Source organism: Prionailurus viverrinus, chromosome F1 (assembly GCF_022837055.1).
Source record: "Prionailurus viverrinus isolate Anna chromosome F1, UM_Priviv_1.0, whole genome shotgun sequence".
Lineage (NCBI taxonomy): Eukaryota > Metazoa > Chordata > Mammalia > Carnivora > Felidae > Prionailurus > Prionailurus viverrinus.
The window spans coordinates 18,651,137-18,664,995 of NC_062577.1; the positions used below are offsets into that span (position 1 = coordinate 18,651,137).

Here is a 13,859-nt window from a genome sequence, read left to right on the forward strand (position 1 = left end):
ATTTGAACCCCAGGCATCCTGGCTTCAGAATCCTAAATCTTAACTACTGTGCCATGAAAACTGTCATATATTCGCAGATATAAACACAGATATTGTGATATACTACCACATAATAGTTAAGATACATTAACCTTTATGTGCTAGGTAAAAAAAATTTGTTTTAATGTTTATTTTTGAGAGACTGAGAGAGGCAGAGCATGAGTGGGGGAGGGGTAGAGAGAGAGAGGGAGATACAGAATCTGAAGGAGGCTCCAGGCTCTAGGCTCTGAGCTGTCAGCACAGAGCCTGACCCGGGGCTCAAACCCATGAACAGCGAGATCATGACTCAGATGCTTAACTGACTGGGCCACCCAGGCACCCCTGTGCTAGTTTATAAATGATATGTAAAGTCAGGATATTATTTACTCAGTTTTGTGAAGTTGTAATGACTTCAAAATGAAATGCTTAGAACAGTGCCTGCCATTGCTCAATAAATATTAACTCTTAGAAGAAAAAGAAAGATTGAAAAGACACACATCATGGCTTGGGGTAGTGATAGAGAAAGCTTAACACTGTTTAAAAAAAATGAATCTTTTAGAGCCACACAGTTTATTTCAAATGAACTTAAGGGCTCTTTTTTTTTTAACCAGAAAATTAACTTATCTAATGAAATTCCAGAAAAAAGTCTATAATAGAATATGACTTAATTATCACAAATTTATGGATGAAATCAATCTCCTATGCGAGATTCATAACTCAAAGTGAATAGTTTTATACCACAAATGTAGCTTATGATAAAGTTCATGTCATTAAGGTTGCAAGTCAGCAATCTTGGAGAAATTAAAACAAACCTTTTAGGCTAGTCTCCAAAATCTGTAAAGAGCTCACCAAACTCCACACCCAAAAAACAAATAACCCAGTGAAGAAATGGGCAGAAAACATGAACAGACACTTCTCTAAAGAAGACATCCAGATGGCCAACAGGCACATGAAAAGATGCTCAACGTCGCTCCTCATCAGGGAAATACAAATCAAAACCACACTCAGGTATCACCTCACGCCAGTCAGAGTGGCCAAAATGAACAAATCAGGAGACTATAGACGCTGGCGAGGATGTGGAGAAACGGGAACCCTCTTGCACTGTTGGTGGGAATGCAAATTGGTGCAGCCACTCTGGAAAACAGTGTGGAGGTTCCTCAGAAAGTTAAAAATAGACCTACCCTATGACCCAGCAATAGCACTGCTAGGAATTTACCCAAGAGATACAGGAGTACTGATGCATAGGGGCACTTGTACCCCAATGTTTATAGCAGCACTCTCAACAATAGCCAAAGTATGGAAAGAGCCTAAATGTCCATCAACTGATGAATGGATAAAGAAATTGTGGTTTATATACACAATGGAGTACTACGTGGCAATGAGAAAGAATGAAATATGGCCCTTTGTAGCAACGTGGATGGAACTGGAGAGTGTTATGCTAAGTGAAATAAGGCATATCTGTATGGCAGATCTGAAAGACAGATACCATATGTTTTCACTCTTATGTGGATCCTGAGAAACTTAACAGAAACCCATGGGGGAGGGGAAGGAAAAAAAAAAAAGGTTAGAGTGGGAGAAAGCCAAAGCATAAGAGACTCTTAAAAACTGAGAACAAACTGAGGGTTGATGGGGGGTGGGTGATGGGTATTGAGGAGGGTAACTTTTGGGATGAGCACTGGGTGTTGTATGGAAACCAATTTGAAAAAAATTTCATATATTGAAAAAAAACCTTTTAATGTTACAGCAGAGCTCTTTGCTCTTCCTAGTAAACAGATTTATGCAGAAATTCACCTTGATGATTAGAAGTATATACTAAGTATAGATTTAATTTAACTTTTGTTCTAACTTGTGGAAACACTTGCTTAACCTTTATTTATCCAACGTGATATAAAAGCTACCTTTATGATTTGCTCTCTTGAAATACCTGGTGAGTAGTCTGTCATTTGTTCAAGATCCCTTGTTAAATTGCTAATTGAAGGGAAGATATAGTGCAGTGGCAGCATAGTTTTTGGCTTCTCCTGAGGCTCCACATAAAGAGAGAAAACCAGATAGCAAAACCAGAACTCCACTGATAATATCTACAACAAAACTGGGTAATATATTTTCCAAGAACAATTGTGTGGGGAGTAGTTACCAGCAGCCACAAGGTCTTACTGATACCAGTGTCTGTGTCAGGATAAAAGAGGGAAGCAGGGGAGCCAATGTCTGATGGATCTAGAAACAAAAAACTATGAAATAACCATCAGATATTCACTAGATAGTACAGCAAGCCATTTTGAAAACAGCAGCTGAGACTGGATAATATTTTGATATATCTAATAGCAGAGAGTGCAAAGCACATGTATCTAAAAGCAGGGAGTGTTTCATGGTAAGCCTTGAATTAGGCTGGAACATATAGTTACCTGTGAATTCTTGAAATGGACAGGTCAGAACTCTCTTCCAGATAGGACCAAAAATGAGGGAGAAATTGAGCAGATAGGGACCATAGAAAAAGAAGAGTCCAGATGTAAATAGGATTAAGGGAAAAGAGCCAGGACGCTTCAAAAACAAGCTACTATATATATATATTTTTTATTCATTTTTAAATTTGAATGTAGTTGACAACGTTGCATTTAGTTTCAGGTGTACCACATAGCAACTTGACAAGTTTAAATATAATGGTGTGTTTACTGAAAGTGTAGCTACCATCTGTCACCATACAACACTTATAATATCATGGACTGTATTTCTTGTGCTGTGCCTTAATTTCTGTGACTTATTCCGTAACTAGAAGCCTGTATCTCCCACTTCCCTTTACCCATTTGGCCCCTCCATTCCATCCCCTCCCTTCTGGAAGCCATCAGTTTGTTCTGTGTGTTTACAAGTCTGATTCTGCTTTTTGTTCTTTGTTTGTTTGCTTTTAGATTTCACATATAGTGAACTTATATGGAATTTGTCTCTGACTTATTTCACTTAGCATAATATTTTTTAGATCCATCCATGTTGTTGGCAAGATCCCATTCTTTTTTATGATTGGGTAATTGTGTGTGTGTGTGTGTACACCACGTCTTCCTTATCCATTCATCTACTGATGGATTCTTAGGTTGCTTCCATATCTTGGATATTGTAAATAATGCTGCAATAAATATAGGGGTGCATAAATTAGTGTTTTCATTTTCTTTGGGTAAATTACCCAATAGTGGAATTGTTGGATCATCCTGTATTTCTATTTTTAATTTTTTGAGGGATATCTACAGTGGTTATAGTAGGATACTATATTTTTTTTTTAATTTTTTTTCAACATTTATTTATTTTTGGGACAGAGAGAGACAGAGCATGAACGGGGGAGGGGCAGAGAGAGAGGGAGACACAGAATCGGAAACAGGCTCCAGGCTCTGAGCCATCAGCCAAGAGCCTGACGCAGGGCTCGAACTCACGGACCGCGAGATCGTGACCCGGCTGAAGTCGGACGCTTAACCGACTGCGCCACCCAGGCGCTCCAGGATATTATATTTTTTAACAGTATATGAAAATAGTAGAAGAAGGAACTCTGTGTAGCACAAAAGCCATCCAATGTGATGTTTTAGAAATTAGGAGAAAGAATTTCACCTAAAATGTGCAACAGAAGAGGATCAGGGTCAAACCTCTTCATTGTGTTAAGAAAAAAGAGAAGAAGAAGTAGAATATATTTACAGGTAGTGAAAGTATATCAGAAACACATGCCCCTATACAGATCAAAACTGAATCTTCTTTTTCAAAATGATACATTGAGAAAGTGATATAAAACATGATATAAAACATAAATCCAAAATACATGAGTTTGAAAATAAGGTAATAATAGACTGGAAAGAATGGGAAATGAAAGAAAAAGTCATTTCCAAAATGAAGACTAAACTGCAAAGATGACAAGAGCAAAAATGCAACAGATAATGCTCTCAGAAAAACAAATAAATATGAGCAACCTTTTGAAAATCAAAAGGAAATGAAGGAAACACTGGGCATCCAGGCATAAAAAAGTCTGTAAGGTTTTTGAAATCTAGTGAGAAACTCAGGTATGCAAATAAATTAAGATGATACTGTGTCTGAGTAGCATATATTGGAACAGTCTTGAAGGTATTACCAATTCTGGACGTAGCGTAAAAAAACTATCTGAAGTTACTAGATCAATACCTAAAAGTAAGCAGAAACTGGACACGTTTCAGTATTTGCAAGAGGGAAGGCTCCCACCCTGTTTTTGTTTTGGCACCTCTTGTTTGCCTAGATTTTGTCCTGATGGTGGTCCCCATCCAATGTTTGGAATTTGGACAAAAAATCAGAAGTTTTTGCTTCCTCAAGTAACCAAAGGAGCTACATAAGCAGCTGAGAAATGAGAAATTTTAGGATGGAGACAGCTACAGAGAAGTTGCATTAAATTCTTCATGTAAATTCTCCCCAAATCTCTGGCTGACAGTTGAACTGCACATAGTTAGGGTAGGCTCAAAGCAGCCTACTAAGGCTAAAAGAACTGAATATATTTTGGCTGTTGACCATTACAGAGAGGCAAACTTTGTGTTTAAGTTCAGCCAAATTAATTCCCTGCTGAAACAAAGCAAAAAGCAATAGTCTTAAAAGGAATATAAATGATTCCTAAGTCTTTACACTATATAATTCATGATGTCCAGGATACGAAACAAATTACTAAATATATTAAGAAACAAGAAAATGCGATCCTTGGTGAAGAGAAAAAGTAATCAGTGCAAACATTGGTAACGCAGATGTTGAAGTTAGAAAAAGCGTTTTAAAGGCACTTTTATAGTCACATAAAAGGATATAAAGAAATACATGTTTTCAGCATTACCTTGATTTCAAAACCAGACAAAGATCCCATTAAAAAGGAAAGCTACAGACCAGTTTTCCTGATGAACATGGATGGAAAAATTCTCAAGAAGATATTAGCCAACCGGATCCAACAATACGTTAAAAAAAAATTTATTCACCATGATCAAGTGGGGTTCATTCCTGGGCTGCAGGGCTGGTTCAGTATCCACAAATTAATCAGTGTGATACAGCACATTAATAAAAGAAAGGACAAGAACCACATGATCCTCTCAATAGATGCAGAGAAAGGATTTGACAAAATATGGCATCCTTTCTTGATAAAAACCCTCAAGAAAGTAGGGATAGAAGGATCATACCTCAAGATCATAAGAGCTGTATATGAAAGACACACTGCTAATATCATCCTCAGTGGCGAAAACCTGAGAGCTTTCCCCCTAAGATCAGGAACACAACAGGGATGTCCACTCTCACTGCTGTTAATCAACACGGTATTGGAAGTCTTAGCCTCAGCAATCAGACAACACAAAGAAATAAAAGGCTTCCAACTCACAGAGGAAGTCAAAACGTTTTACTCTTTGCAGGTGACATGATACTCTATATGGAAAACCCATAAGATTCCACTAAAAAACTGCTAGAACTGATCCATGAATTCAGCAGTGTCACAGTATATAAAATCAATGCACAGAAATTGGTTGCATTTCTATATACCAATAATGAAGTAGCAGAAAGAGAAATCAAGGAATTGATCCCGTTTACAATTGCACCAAAACCCATAAAATATCTAGGAATAAACCTGACTGAAGAGGTAAAAAATTTATACACTGAAAACCATAGAAAGCTTATGAAATAAATTGAAGACGACACAAAAAATACTCCATGCTCCTGGATAAGAAGAACAAATATTGTTAAAATGTCAATACTACCGAAAGTAATCTACATATTCAATGCAATCCCTATCAAAATAACACAAGCATTCTTCACCGAGCTAGAACAAACAGTCCTAAAATTTGTATGGAACCAGAAAAGACCCCAAATAGCCAAAGCAATCTTGAAAAAGAAAACCAAAGCAGGAGGCATCACAATTCTGGACTTCAAGCTGTATTACAAAGCTGTAATCATCAAGACAGTATGGTACTGGCACAAGAACAGACACTCAGATCAGTGGCACAGAACTGAGAACCCAGAAATGGACCCACAAACCTATGGCCAATTGATCTCTGACAAATCAGAAAGAATATCCAATGGAATAAAGACAGTCTCTTCAGCAAGTGGTGCTGGGAAAACTGGACAGCGGCATGCAGAAAAATGAACCTGGACCACTTTCTTACACCATACACAAAAATAAAATGGATGAAAGACCTCAATGTAAGACCAGAAGCCATCAAAATCCTCGAGGAGAAAGGCAGAACCCTCTGTGACCTAGGCTGCATCAACACGTCTCTGGAGGCAAGGGAAACAAAAGCAAAAATGAACTACTGGGATCTCATCAAGATAAAAAGCTTCTGCACAGTGAAGGAAAACAATCAGCAAAACTAAAAGGCACCTGACAGAATGGGAGAAGATACTTGCAAACAACCTATCAGATAAAGGGTTAGTATCCAAAATCTATAAAGAACTTATCAAACTCAACACCCAAAAAACAAATAATCCAGCTTAGAAATGGGCAAAAGACATGAATAGACACTTCTCCAAGGAAGACATCCAGATGGCCAACTGACACATGAAAAAATGCTCCACATCACTCATCATCAGGGAAATACAAATCAAAACCACAATGAGATACCACCTCACACCCGTCAGAATGGCTAACATTAACAACTCAGGCAACAACGGATGTTGGAGAGGATGTGGATAAAGGGGAACCCTTTTATACTGCTGGTGGGAATGCAAACTGGTGCAGCCACTCTGGAAAACAGTATGGAGGTTCCTTGAAAAATTAAGAATAGAACTATTCTATGACCCAGCAATTCCACTAAGTATTTATACAAAGGATACAGGTGTGCTGTTTCGAAGGGGCACATACACCTCAATGTTTATAGCAGCGCTGTCAACAATGGCCAAAGTATAGAAAGAGCCCAAGTGTTCATTGACAGATGAATGGATAAAGAAGATACGGTGTGTACACACACACACACACACACACACACACACACACACACACACACACACACAATGGAGTACTACTCGGCAATCAAAAAGAATGAAATCTTTCTATTTGCAACAACGTGGATGGAACTAGAGTGTATTATGCTAAGCAAAACTAGAGGAAGACAAGTATCACGATTTCACTCGTGTGGAATTTAAGATACAAAACAGATGAACATAAGGGAAGGGAAGCAAAAATAATATAAAACAGAGAGGGGGACAAAACATAAGAGACTCTTAAATATAAAGAACAAACTAAGTGTTGTTGCAGGGGTTATGGGTGGGGGGATGGGCTAATGGTCAGGGGGCATTAAGGAAGACACCTACTGGGATGAGCCCTGGGTGTTATATGTAGGGAATGAATCACTGGATTCTACTCCTCAAATCATAAGTGCACTATATGCTAACATATAAATTGTAAATTTAAATGTAAATTAAAAAAAAACTTTATTGTTACTGATATGAATATTAAGCAATTTTACTCTGTAAAAATGAATTCCTAGTGGGGAATTACAATGTAGTTTGATACATTAAAGTTATTTTATGATTACTACACTAAAATTTTTTGAAGATTCTTCTCACTGAAAACCAAGAAAACCTTTGGTAATGACAAAGCAAAAGCTGATTGGAGGGTTTTGAAGTTAATGCTAATATGAATTGCAAGTTATTTTTACAGTGGCTTCATTCAATATGACAAGAACAAAATTTTTTAACTGTTGTTTGTTTTTATTGGTAATATTTTTCACCATCTTGAGTATTCCTCAGATGTTTTTAAGTTGAATAGTTATGAAATGGAATATAAATTATTAACTTACTGGAATTTATATGTGTAATCACAATTGATGATGACAATCCTTACGAATTTTTCTTTCCCATGTAACCATGCACTGTTTTCTACAGAACTAAATATTGATGAAAACTTAAAAAATAAGAAAATAAAGTTAAATGAAGTCATGAGGTGAGGCTCTAATCCGGTAAGACTGGTGTCCTTTTAAGAAGAGCAAGAGATAACTAGGAGTGCGTGAGTGCAGAGTAAAGTCCATATGAGGGCACAGTGAAAAAGCAGCTGTCAGCAAGCCAAGGAGAAGCCTCCTTGCCATGTATTTGATCTTGGGCTTTCCAGCCTCCAGACCTGTGAGAAAATATAAATGTCTGTTGTTTAAGCCCCCCCATTTGTGGCATTTTGTTACAGCATCTCTGCTTATACTAATACGATATCTAAGATTTTTACCTATTTAAAAAAAATACATATGCTCATATTGAATGAACAGATAAAATATGTTAATAGAGAAAAATGATTTTCTAGAACTGGAAATAATAGAAGTAAAAAATTCACTGTAGTATCTTAACAAATTGGAAATGGCAGAAGAAACCATCAGTGAACTTTAAGACAGATCAACAGAAATAATTCAGTCTGAAGGACAGAGAAAATAAGGATAAGAAAAAAAGCAGAGTCTGAGAGACTGCTGGGAAAATACCAAGTGGTGTAACATATGTGTAATTGGTGTGGAGAGAAAGGGCAAAATATTTGAAAATATGGCTGGAAGTATTCCAAATTTTATGAAAAGTTTACAGATTTAAGAAGCCCAGATAATCCCACACAGTGAATACAAAGAAAACCTTACACAGGCACATTCTAGTCAAACTGCAGTAAACCAAAGATAATTAGAAAATTCTGAAAGAAGCCAGAGAAAAATGATTTTCAGAGAAGATCCTGAAAGCACCCAACAAAATGCACACGGTTGAACAATGATACAAATGATGACTGACTTCTCATTAAAAACAATAACTAGAAGATAGTGGAAGTATATCTTTAAAGTGCTCAAAGGAAAAATGTTAGGCCAATATTTTGTATCCAGTGATAGTGTCTTTTTTAATGTAATTAATTTTTTCTTTTATTTATTGAGAGACCACTCAAGCAAGGGAGGGGTAGAGGGGGAGAATCTTTTTTTTTTTTTTTTAATTTTTTTTTTTCAACTTTTTTTAATTTATTTTTTTGGGACAGAGAGAGACAGCATGAACGGGGGAGGGGCAGAGAGAGAGGGAGACACAGAACCAGAAGCAGGCTCCAGGCTCTGAGCCATCAGCCCAGAGCCTGACACGGGGCTCGAACTCACGGACCGCGAGATCGTGACCTGGCTGAAGTCTGATGCTTAACTGACTGCGCCACCCAGGCGCCCCTAGAGGGGGAGAATCTTAAGCAGGCTGCACACTCAGTGTGGAGTCTGACGTGGGGCTCTGTTTCACACCTGTAAGATCATGATCTGAGCCAAAATCAAGAGTGAGATGCTAAACTGACTGAGTGAGAGACCCAGGTGCCCATCCAATGATGATATCTTTTAAGAATGAAAGTAAAATAAAGACATTTTCAAATAATCAAAAATTGAGAATAGTAAGCAGTCCTGCACTATAAGAAATTCTAAAGAACTTTCTTCAGGAGCAATGAAATGATTCTAGATTGGACTTAAATCTGCAGGAAGAATTGAAGAGCACAGGAAATGGGTATATATGAGTTTTCTTTTTTTTTATTTTTTAATTTACATCCAATTTAGTTAGCATATAGTGCAAAAATGATTTCAGGGTTAGTTACCCATTTAGCCCATCCCCCCTTCCACAACCCCTCTAGTAGCCCTCTGTTTGTTCTCTATATTTAAGAGTCTCTTATGTTTTGTCCCCTCCATGTTTTTATATTATTTTTGCTTCCCTTGTGTTCATCTGTTCTGTGTCTTAAAGTCTTCATATGAGTAAAGTCATATGGTATTTGTCTTTCTCTGACTAATTTTGCTTAGCATAATAACCTCTAGTTCCATCCACATATTGTAAATGGCAAGATTTAATTCTTTTTGGTTGCCGAGTAGTACTCCGTGTGTGTGTGTGTGCGCGCGCGCGCGCGCGCGTGCACGCGCTCATGCGTGCCACATCTTCTTTATCCATTCATTCATCGGTGGACATTTGGGCTCTTTCCATAATTTGGCCATTGTTGATAGTGCTGCTACAAACATTGGGGTGCATGTGTCCCTTTGAAACAGCATACCTGGGTGGCGCAGTCGGTAAAGCGTCCGACTTCAGCCAGGTCACGATCTCTCAGTCCGTGAGTTCGAGCCCCGCGTCAGGCTCTGGGCTGATGGCTCAGAGCCTGGAGCCTGTTTCTGATTCTGTGTCTCCCTCTCTCTCTGCCCCTCCCCCGTTCATGCTCTGTCTCTCTCTGTCCCAAAAATAAATTAAAAAAAAAAAAAAAAAAAAAAAAGAAACAGCATACCTGTATTCCTTGGATAAATACCTGGTAGTGCAATTGCTGGGTCGTAGGGTAGTTCTGTTTTTAATTTTTTGAGGAACCTCCATACTGTTTTCCAGAGTGGCTGCACCACTTTGTATTCCCACCAGCAGTGTAAAAGAGATCCTCTTTCTCCACATCCTCTCCAACATCTGTTGTTGCCTGAGTTGTTAATGTTAGCCATTCTGACGGGTGTGAGGTGGTATCTCATTGTGGTTTTGATTTGTATTTCCCTGATGATGAGTGATGTGGAGCATTTTTTCATGTGTCAGTTGGCCATCTGGATGTCTTCTTTGGGGAGGTGTCGATTCATGTCTTCTGCCCATTTCTTCACTAGATTATTTGTTTTTTGGGTGTTGAGTTTGGTAAGTTCTTTATAGATTTTGGATACTAACCCTTTATCTGATAGGTCGTTTGCAAGTATTTTCTCCCATTCTGTCAGGTGCCTTTTAGTTTTGCTGATTGTTTTCCTTCACTGTGCAGAAGCTTTTTATTTTGATGAGGTCCCAGTAGTTCATTTTTGCATTTGTTTCCCTTGCCTCTGGAGACGTGTTGAGTAAGAAATTGCTGTGGCTAAGATCAAAGAGGTTTTTGCCTACTTCTCAAGGATTTAAAAAAAAAATTTAAAAAAAAAATTTTTTTTTTCAACGTTTATTTATTTGTGGGACAGAGAGAGACAGAGCATGAACGGGGGAGGGGCAGAGAGAGAGGGAGACACAGAATCGGAAACAGGCTCCAGGCTCTGAGCCATCAGCCCAGAGCCTGACGCGGGGCTCGAACCCACGGACCGCGAGATCGTGACCTGGCTGAAGTCGGACGCTTAACCGACTGCGCCACCCAGGCGCCCCTAAAAAAATTTTTTTTAATGTTTATTATTGAGAGACAGACACAAAGCATGAGTGGGGGAGGGGTGGTGTGGGGAGACACAGAATCTGAAATAGGCGCCAGGCCCTGAACTGTCAGCACAGAGCCCGACATGGGGCTTGAACTCACAGACTGTGAGATCATGACCTGAACCAAAGTCGGTCACCTAACCAACTGAGCCACCCAGGTGCCCCTCTCCTCAAGGATTTTGGTGACTTCCTGTTACATTTAGGTCTTTCATCCATTTTGAGTTTATTTTTGTGTATGGTGTAAGAAAGTTGTCCAGGTTCATTTTTCTGCATGTCGCTGTCCAGTTTTCCCAGCACCACTTGCTGAAGAGACTGTCTTTATCCCACTGAATATTCTTTACTGCCTTGTCAAAGATTAGTTGGCCATACGTTTGTGGGTCCATTTCTGGGTTCTCTGTTCCATTGGTCTGAATGTCCATTCTTGTGCCAGTACCATACTGTCTTGATGATTACAGCTTTGTAATACAGCTTGAAGTCCAGAATTGTGATGCCTCCTGCTTTGGTTTTCTTTTTTAAGATTGCTTTGGCTATTTGGGGTCTTTTCTGGTTCCATACAAATTTTAGGGCTGTTTGTTCTAGCTTGGTGAAGAATGCTTGTGTTATTTTGATAGGGATTGCATTGAATATGTAGATTGCTTTGGGTAGTATTAACATTTTAACAATATTCTTATCCAGGAGCATGGAATATTTTTCCATTTTTTTGTGTCATCTTCAGTTTATTTCATAAGCTTTCTATGGTTTTCAGTGTATAGATTTTTCACCTCTTTGGTTAAATTTATTCCTAGGTATTTTACGGTTTTTGGTGTATATGACTTCTTTCATCAATTAAATATATGACTGCTTAAAGCAAAAATTATTACATAATTGGGTTTGTAACATGTAGGTGCAATACATGTGAAAACTATAGCATAATGAGTGGAGTGCATGGAGCTATAGGTTTCAAGGTTCTTTATAATTTATATGAGGTTGTACAGTCATACTGAAAAGTTAAGGCTCTATAAAGAAGCCATAAAAATGCAGATTTGCAGCTATAAAACCAGTAGATAAATTAAAATGGAATTATATAAAAATACTTTGTAAACCCTAAGGAAGATAGGGCTTACCGATCAGCTCTCTTGCTTAAAAGATGGTGAAGGAACAAAGTCTGAGAGGAACAGAATTCAGATAGTATCAGAAAAAATTGAAGAGAAAAGTGGTAGCTGTAAATCCAATTACATTAATTTCATAAATGTAAGTATACTAAATATTTGGTTTAATGCAATTATAAGACAGGGTGAAAAGGCAAGGTACAACTAGCTGTCATCCATAAGAAACACACTGTAAATATAAAGACAGAGACTGAAAGGAAAAGATGAATAACATGTACAGGTACATGCAGTAAGCATAAAAGGACTGAATTGATTTAAAAAAATCAGATAGGGGCACCTGGCTGGCTCACTCTGTGGAAGTGTGCAACTCTTGATCTCAGGGCTGTGAGTTTGAGCCCCATGTTGAGTGTAGAGCTTACTTAAAAAATAAAATAAAATATTTAAGAAAATCAGATAAAGCAGAGTTCAAGACAAAGTATATTATCAGAGGGCCCTTTCATAAGGGTAAAGGATCAATTTATTAGGAAAACACAACAGTTAAATATGTGTTTACCTATTATTTTAAAATAAATGGTCCAAAAATGGACAGAACAGTTATTTCCATAAACAGATTTTTTTCCCCAGCAGTTGATGGGATAGTAAAAAAAATGAATAAGGACATAGAAAATCTGAAACACCTCTTTACCATTTTGATCTATTTTATAGAACACTAGACTCCGCAGTTGCAGAATACACATTCTATCCAAGTATACATGGGACATTTGCTAAGATAGAACATAGAATAGAGTTAGCTATAGAATGAAGTCTTAAAAAGTTTCAAAATACTGAAATCATAGAGTATGTTCTCTTATTAAGAAGGAATTAAATTACAAATCAATAAATTAATTAAGAATTAACCCTTCAGATAATTTGGAAATTAAGTAGCGTTCTTCTAAATAATTATTAGAGAAGAAATTACAGGGAAATTAGAAAATATTTCCAGCTGCACGGTAATGAAAATGGAACATATCATCTGTGAGATGCAGCCAAAGCAGTCGTCTTATGGGAATTTATAGCTCTGAAATGCCCAGATTAGAAAAGGAGAAAGGTATAAAACCATCACTGATCTAGGGGTTTACCTTAAGAAGGCTAGAGAAAGAGGAGCAAAGTAAACTCAACAAGTAGGAGGAAGCTAAGGATAGAAATCAATAAATTACCAATTAAGAGAAAGTTAACAAAGCCAAATGTTGATTCACCAAAACTGATGAACCACTGAATACTTAGGAATAAAAAGAGAGGGCACAGATTGCAGTATTATGAAGGAAGAAGATTTTGCCATTATAGATAATTTAGTATTCTACAGGTACTAAAATGACAGTAAGGGAATTTATAAACTGTGCCAGTCATTTGACAACTTAGATGAAATGGGCAGGTTCTACAAAAAGCAAATTGAACCTGAAGAGGAGAAATAAAATTGTCTTTATTTGCAGAAAACATGATTGTCTGTAGAATATATTAAGGAATCCAAGAAAAAGCTACTATAATAAGTGAATTTACTGAGACCAAAGGTTCATGGTTTAATATTTTAAAAATCTGTTACATTTCCCGATAAAGCAGAAAACAATTGGAAAATGAAATTTAGAAATTCCTACTTACAATAGTGTC

General features: G+C 37.5%; 1 protein-coding gene across 6 annotated transcripts in view; it reads left to right on the forward strand.

Moving 5' to 3' along the window:
* Positions 1-13,859, forward strand: part of TDRD5 (tudor domain containing 5) — a 109,619-nt gene that overhangs the window by 34,519 nt on the left and 61,241 nt on the right. The window lies entirely within an intron of this gene.